The 8,877-nt window shown below is 40.1% G+C and overlaps 1 non-coding gene across 1 annotated transcript; it reads right to left on the reverse strand.

Annotated features, from left to right (window-relative positions):
* Window positions 1-2,475: 2,475 nt before the first annotated feature.
* Window positions 2,476-2,582, reverse strand: LOC127090263 (small nucleolar RNA R71). The gene has a single exon (XR_007791789.1). It is a non-coding gene; the product is annotated as a small nucleolar RNA R71 (small nucleolar RNA).
* Between the last annotated feature and the right edge of the window lie 6,295 nt (window positions 2,583-8,877).

An 8,877-nucleotide genomic window follows, 5' to 3' on the forward strand; every position in this document is an offset into this window, starting at 1 on the left:
AATAAAATGAATGAGTTAAAAAGTTTGATGCTCAACCCAACAGTACAACGAGAAACAGACATGAAAAACGGAAGAAAAACAACAAATCGTCAAGAACTATCTAATACAAGTATCTAGATTAACACGCTCATCCGTCTAAAAATAAATTCTTATACGTCTTATTAACAGAAATCAACCATTCCCAAGCAGTAGTTTTGATCATACCGACATGTTATTAGTTGTCGATTTCGACACTTCTTCGACATTGTCTTGAAATTAATTCAACATTGGTTTTGAGGAGTCTTGATAACGCGAAAATACATCGTATATTTTCCTTGATTTACACTCAAAGATCGTACCACTTTCGTTTATATTCCGATTATTCCGCAAGTATTCGAGTTATTTTTGCAGCAGAAAAACAGAAGAGAAAGCAGCAGAAAAATAGAAGAGAAAGCAACAGAACACAAAAATTATTGATGTGACGACCATCACAAAGTGTGTAACGACTGGCACGCCCAACCTGTGACGACCGTCACAGGCCCATGACGAACGTCACACGGCCAGAATCAACGCCTTGAAACAGTCAACAGAAGCGAGCAAACGTGCCTAAATTCCCGCAACATAACCACTTTCCCGTGGATTCCTCACTCAACCGAGTCATCCTTGTTTCTCTCAACTTCCATGACCTACCAGGAGATATAAAAAGGACAGATGTTGGAAACGAGTGGATGCTTAATTTTTCTCTGCAATTTATTTTCTACAGCAATTCAGCTTTCTGGTATTATTTTCCTTCAGCAACATTGTTTCCTCTACCGCAATTCAGCTACCGTTCCGTTTAGAATTTCTGTTTTCCCTTTCCCTTCCCGTTTTTCAGTTAGCCAAAGTAGTAATTTCCTACACTTGGGAACTACTACAATTTATTTGATTTAGATTAAGCAATTGTTTCGAAGAAGCAGAATCCTACCGACTTGTGGAGGACTGCTCAAGTACTTCAAGATTTGGCATACCGACCAATTGCCAAGTTTTTATTCAATTATTATTATTATTTCTCTGTTATTATTATAATTATGTTTGATGCACTGTTAATCTATTTATGTTCGTCTATGTTTGCGTTATTTAACATGTCTGGCTAAACTACCGGTATCGGTATGTAACAATTTAATTAGACGGGATTTAATAATAATCGGTGAAAAACTCCTTATCTCAAACAATATTTTCGGCTGTGGTTTTTAATTTAAATTTAATTAACTTTGTCACAAAAGTGAGAAGCTATTTAATACGATTTTGCCACGAGAGTGGGAAATTAACTGAGGTGAGAACCGACAATCGCGAGAGCGTGAGGGTCGAACTAGATAGTAAAAACTAGGCATTGATTTTAAAAATAGCGAGAGCACTTTAAAAGAAATTAGAACTTATCTATTTTCAAAAAGTATTTTTAACTTCAAATGGGACAGCGAGAGCGTACATTCTAACTTAAAGATATAGTCTGAATCAACAATCACGAGAGTGTGAGATAAATCCTTTTAAATAAGTATTTTCTACTAAAATATATTTGGTACTTAGATTATACATCAGTGACTTATCGAATCCCTGACGATTAATGCGTTGCATACTGATATCCTCCTATTAATACTTTCTTAAAACTCAACTTCCCTTAGATTTAATTTTCTGCAACCAAACTTCTAAAAATTATTCGCTTAGCTAAACATAGTGACGTCGGCAGCATTAGTTTGACCATCGGTCCCTGTGGGTTCGATATCTTTTAAAACTAAAACGACTGGACTGTGCACTTGCAGTCAAGTACCCGATAGACTATATTCTATATACACACGTATCAAGTTTTTGGCGCCGTTGTCGGGGACCTAATTTAGTCAAATAGTGCGATTATTTTGTTGCACGGTATATACTAAGGTAAAAAAAACTAATCTCCTTTCCCTTATTTCCCCCGATTGTATGCCAAGTACTCGCTCACAAGGCGATAACTTAGCACTGCCAATCGCTGAATTAGAGCATTTCTTATATATAAGACGCCGAATACTAGAGTACCAACAAAGGTACGATATTCCCGATATCTTCTTTCCTACTGTTGAACCAAACGAAAAACCAACCATGGCTGAAGTAGGACCACAGAATCATCCTCTTAAGTTCTATGCTACCTCATCCCAACAAGAACCTCACAGCAGCATTGCTGCCCCTGCTATCAATCGAAACGATTTCGAGCTGAAACCCTCATTATTATCAACCGTCCAACAACATCAATTTGTTGGAAATCCTACGGACGACCCTAATGAACACCTGACCAAGTTTGTGCAGTACGCATACACTGTGAAGGCGAATGGTGTATCTCAAGATGCGATAAGACTACACCTCTTTCCTTTCTCACTAAGAGGCAGAGCTTGGGCTTGGTTGCAATCCTTGCCATCCAACTCAGTTACAACATGGGAAGAACTGAAGAACGTTTTCTTATCCCGATATTTTCCGCCGAGCAAAACTGCTATGCTGAGAGCTCAAATCAATGGATTTCGACAAAAAGATGTAGAATCTCTCTACGACGCGTGGGAGAGATACAAAGACATGATGAGGATATGTCCACATCACGGTCTCGAAGACTGGGTGATCATTCACACATTTTACAATGGGCTTCTGTATAACACAAGACTGACAGTAGACGCTGCCACAGGCGGTGCACTTATGGACAAGCCATACAACGAAGCCTATCAACTCATTGAAAACATGGCCCAAAACCATGCCAATGGGGAGGTGAAATAACTCCAGTAGAAAAGTCCCAAACAAAAAGTGGAATGTACGAAATCAGTAGCCTTGACCATGTCCATGCTAAGGTAGATGCCCTTGTTCAAAAGTTAGACAACTTGGCCATACCACCCGCAGCCACCGTGGTTGCCGTGACTCCAAACTGTGAGTTATGTGGAACCTCTGGACACATTGCACCAGAATGTCAGATATTAGCAGGATTCCCAATCGATCAAGTGAATTATGCACAAGGAAATCCTTATTCGAATACCTACAACCCAGGATGGAAAAACCATCCTAATTTTTCATATAAGAATAACAACGCCCTGTATGCACCTGGCCAAGCACCCGTTGTTCCGCCTGGATATCAAAAGCCAGCTAATAATGCTCCTAACATGCCTAGGAAGTCAAACCTTGAATTAATGATGGAAAAATTCATAGCTACCCAAGCTCATACAAACAAAGACTTCTTGAACCAAAACATACATACTAGCGAGCAACTTAAACTAGCGAGCAAAGTAGACGCCTTAGCCACCCACAACAAAATTCTTGAAACACAGATTTCACAAGTGGCTCAACAACAAGCATATATTGCCGCTCCCACTGGAACATTTTCTGGACAGTCGCAACCTAATCCAAAAGGACATGCAAATGTCATTTTACTGAGGAGTGGAAGAGAAATAGACAGACCCGTAGATCCAAGACTCCAAAATCCTGCCATGTACCAAAAACTAGACAAAACCACAACTGAGCAGGTAAGTGAACCGAAGGAAAAGGAAGATAATACCCGAGAGGCCGAAGAGAAAGAGAAATCTTATGTGCCTCCACCACCTTATAAACCATCCATTCCGTATCCTCAAAGATTCGCAAGTTCTAAAACTGCAGGGCAATTTAGGAAATTTGTTGAACTTCTGAAGCAACTAAACATTACAATTCCCTTTACAGAAGCCATCACACAAATGCCCTCATATGCCAAATTTCTTAAGGAGATCCTATCCAATAAGAAAAAGATTGAGGATAATCCAAAATAACATGCCTCCCAAACTAAAAGACCCGTGTAGTTTTTTCATACCCTGTGTCATTGGAAAATTCATCATAGACAAAACTCTATGCGATCTAGGAGCCAACATTAGTTTAATGCCCTTAACCATCTGTAAAAGGCTCAATATGGGAGAACTAAGACCAACCAAGATGTCTGTTCAATTAGCTGACCGCTCAATCAAACATCCTGTCGGTATACTAGAGAATGTCCCCGTACGTGTAGGACAATTTTACATTCCTACAGACTTCATAATCATGGACATCAAAGAAGATGCCAGTACACATATTATATTAGGAAGGCCATTCTTAGCTACCTCTGGAGCCATAATAGACGTAAAGAGAGGTAAGCTAACATTCGAAGTTGGAGAGGAAAAGGTTGAATTCATCTTGACACAATTCTTACAAGCGCCAGCTATAGACGATACCTGTTATCTACTTGATGTCATAGACGAGTGTGTAAGAGAGATGGAGATGCAAGAAACCACATACTCTGATATAATGAAAATCCAAATCCCTTCAATCTTTGAAGACGATAATTGGCCTGAACCATACCAAAATGACAGTCTAAGCGAATGCTTAGCACTTACGCCCAACCACATGCCATGCCCAAAGAAACCTGACTTGGAATTAAAAGCACTACCAAAGAACCTAAGATATGAATTCCTAGACACTGAACTCAAAAGACCAGTAATAGTCAACGCTGGCTTGGGACAGATGGAAACTGAAAAGTTACTATATGTCTTAAGAAAATATCCAACTGCGTTAGGATACAACATCGCCGACCTAAAAGGGATAAGTCCTTCTATCTGTATGCATCGCATTATGCTGGAGGAGGATTGTAAAACCTCTAGAGAACATCAGAGAAGGATCAACCCAATCTTAAGTACGGTAGTCAAGGATGAAGTAAAGAAGTTACTAGATGCTGGAATCATATACCCGATCTCCGATAGTCAATGGGTTAGCCTCGTTCATGTAGTACCCAAGAAAGGGGGTGTTACAGTTGTTAAGAATGAGAAGGGCGAATCTATAGCACAAAGAGTTGTGACCAGAAGTAGAATGTGCATCGATTATAGAAAACTAAACAAATCCACTCGGAAGGATCATTTTCCTCTGCCTTTCATTGACCAGATGCTTGAACGATTGGCTAAGCATTCCCACTTCTGCTATCTAGAGGGTTATTCAGGATTCTTTCAAATTCCAATCCATCCTGACGACCAAGAAAAGACAACCTTCACGTGCCCTTATGGTACCTTCGCTTACCGACGAATGCCATTTGGATTATGCAACGCTCCCGCAATATTCCAAAGATGCATGATGTCAATCTTCGCTGATTTTATAGACGACATTATGGAAGTCTTTATGGAAGACTTTTCTGTTTGTGGGCAGAGCTTCGAAGGATGTCTATCAAACCTTGAAATGGTACTTGAAAGATGCGTAAAGGTGAATCTCGTTTTGAACTGGGAGAAATGCCATTCCATGGTCCAACAAGGAATCGTGTTAGGTCACGTAGTATCTGATAAAGGAATTGAAGTAGACAAAGCTAAGATCGAAATCATAGAGAATCTTCAACCTTCGAAAACCGTACGAGAAATACGAAGCTTTTTAGGACACGCCGATTTCTACCGACGTTTTATCAAAGATTTCTCGAAAATTACCAAGCCACTTACGGGTTTATTAATGAAAGACGCTGATTTTATCTTTGATGAAAAATGTTTAACAGCGTTCAAGCAATTAAAAACATCTTTAATCACTGCACCTATAATGCAACCACCTGACTGGAGATTACCTTTCGAAATCATGTGTGATGCGAGTGATTACGTCGTAGGCGCAGTACTAGGACAAAGAAAGGATAAGAAACTTCATGTTATCTACTACGCAAGTATAACACTAGATCCATCCCAAATGAACTACGCCACCACTGAAAAGAAACTTTTAGCCGTTGTGTTCGCATTGGACAAATCCCGTTCCTACTTAGTAGGGGCGAAAATCATTATCTATACTGACCACGCCGCTATTAGATATCTGCTAAGTAAAAAGGATGCCAAACCAAGACTTTTAAGATGGATACTACTCTTACAAGAATTTGACTTAGAGATAAAAGATAAGAAGGGTACTGAAAACGTAGTAGCAGACCACTTATCACGAATCGAAGGGAATAAACCTGAACAAATTCCAATCAATGATGATTTCCCCTACGAACGACTTATAGCCCAAATGGAAAGCGACATGTCTGAACTAACAATAAATGATCCGAAATAGAAGAATCTGTGGAAAAAATTCATGCGAATGCAACTCTGCCATGGTATGTTGATTTTGTCAACTACCTAGCTGTTGGAGTACTTCCACCAGACCTATCTTACCAACAAAAGAAGAAATTCTTTCATGATCTAAAACAATACTACTGGGATAAACCTCTGCTTTTCAAAAGAGGTACCGACGGTATTTTCCGTCGATGTGTTCCTGAGGATGAAATAGACGACGTAATCTCTCATTGCCATTCCGCTCCCTATGGTGGGCACGACAGTACTTCAAAAACCTGTACTACGATCCTACAATCGGGCCTCTTTTGGCCTACTCTATGGAAAGATATCCATAATGCGATTATAAACTGCGACCGGTGCCAATGCACTAGTAACATCTCAAGACGCGATGAAATGCCACAAACAGGAATCTTAGAAGTGGAAGTCTTCGATGTGTGGGGGATTGACTTCATGGGACCATTCCCATCTTCTTTTGGTAATAAGTGTCATACCCCGATTTTGGTCCTGAATTTTTTATGTTTTTATTTTTAGCATGTTTGGCCTAACCTTACTTTGGTCTTATATGAGGATTGGTCTTGGTCCAAAGTCATGGTGTTGTTCATGTGATTGTTAATGCACATATGGTCTTGGTCATCCAATCAACCAACCTTCTTGTGTCACAAGCCAATTGCCAATCATGCCATTTGATTCATAAATATCCCTTTCAAATCCTAACCTTATGGTCTCATTTCATGGCCTTGTTCATGTACATCAAAAGTCATCCAAGTCATAAAAAAAACAATTTGGAAACCAACTTCAAACCATTTTGTTAATCCATTTAAATTTATTTCATGTCATTGTAAACCATTACATTTGATTCCATACAAGAAAATACAATTTTGATCATTTGTTGACTTTGGTCAACATTTGACTTTTTGGTCAACTTTGACCAAAGTCAACTCTCACTTGCTCTTGACTATCCAAACTTTGTCTAGCCTTTTGCTGTGATGAGCCATCCAATTTCCATGCTTGGTGATGTCTTTTCCTTGTTTACTTCCATTACGAGCAATTCAGTTTGTGCACACCACGTCATTTGGCATTTTGGAACTAATAACCATGGGCTTTGGCTTCTCCCTAATTAATTCCCAAGGAGGTCTAACGCAGCTCAACCATTGCCCTTTGCTTATCACTCTTGGCTAACCAAAACAATACATGGAAACACATTATTTGTTGGCCCTGTTGTACATCACCTTGCCTTGTTGCTATTGAACAAAGAGTTTGTGTGGGGACCCTGTAGTGGACATCATTACCAAGCCAAGACCTACAGTAGAGACATGTTGTAAATGCGCCTGTTACCAGGTGATACCATCTCCAAGCAATGAGGCTGCCAAAAACAAACATGTTACCAGCTGCAGCATGACACTCACATAACCAGTTGAACATACTTACACATGCAGCAGGCCTTGGACTTATGATAGTGGAGAAGGCTCATGAAAAGCTGCAACAGGGAAGCCTCCCTGCTCACAGTCCAACACAACAATCATGACATGTCAAGAATCACCAAAACAGACAAGTTAATTCAAAGACCAACCTGTAATGCCATTTGCAGCTGAAGCATCAATGCACCATGAGCATTTTAGAAAACCAACAACCTGCCAAATGCAATCCTAAGAGTCATGTGAATTCTTCCATGACCCCTCAATGAAATCAAGTAATGTTGTATCTGCATTTCCTCAAAGTCTAGTACAGAGCAGCAACACAGTTGTTACACAGTCACCTCAGTGGAAGAATTCTGCAAGGGTAACTAACACTTCTCTGTCACCTCAGACTATGGCTTCTCCACCATCATCGTCCATTATGAACCCGCCACAGCAGCAGCCTCGTTCCCAGCAAGGCCTCACTCAATTTTCTTTTGCAGCAAATCCAAAATCGTCCACACAAGTGCAGACGGCAAGCTCCACCCAGTCTCCATCTCCTCCAATTATGGTTGGCTCACCAACAAATTCCTCAATGTCCAAAAACACTAGCAGCCCAAGGACAACAATTCAACCTCAAGACCTGCAATAACAGTTCATTTTCAAACCACCAAACACGTTAAATCCTAGAATATGAAAAGGAAAATAAACAACAGCCCGATTCGCCATCGTTTCAACCTCGTCGTGCGCGTTCGAGAATCAACTTCGAAGTCTCTCCCCTGAAAAAAGTAAGAGACTGTGATGAAGAGAAAGAGAATATTAAGCATTCAGCAAATAGGGTATCTCCAAAGAATAGGCCATGGGCTAGAAAAAACAGTATTGTTTTCCAACCTTTTATTCTCTTCAACTTTTGTGCATCAGCAAGAATTCTGCAAGACAAAATCACCTGTCGTGTCAACAACGCCACACGAGTTTCGAATCAAATCACCGTATAAGGTTCTGATCACATCACCAAGTAGCAGACCCTGCATAATCCTACATGGAAGCTTCAAAAACCAGTTCATTAAGGCAACAAGCAGGTGGGAAACAATGGACAATAATCCTTCATTGAAGCTTATTATAAGTCAGTGGAATCATGACCCTGAACGAGTCCCCAAAACATTAAACATAAACACCTGTGTGATGCCTACCAAGCCTGTACAACAAGACCAGCATGGATACCTAAACGTCACATACTTAACATGGTCAATGCAGATCAAAGTCCATTAGCAATAGCTAACCATTCATCTTACCCAATGCAGCAAGCCAAAGCATAATGACAAATAGTCCAAGCAACCATGCAAACTCAGTCCCTACATCAGCCTAGCAAATAACCATTTAGCTGTTAACACAGGCATCCTGCAGACCTGAAGAAACAGAAAAACGGACAGCAAAACATCATAAACCAAAAT

This window comes from Lathyrus oleraceus, chromosome 5, assembly GCF_024323335.1.
Source record: "Lathyrus oleraceus cultivar Zhongwan6 chromosome 5, CAAS_Psat_ZW6_1.0, whole genome shotgun sequence".
Classification (NCBI taxonomy): Eukaryota; Viridiplantae; Streptophyta; class Magnoliopsida; order Fabales; family Fabaceae; genus Lathyrus; species Lathyrus oleraceus.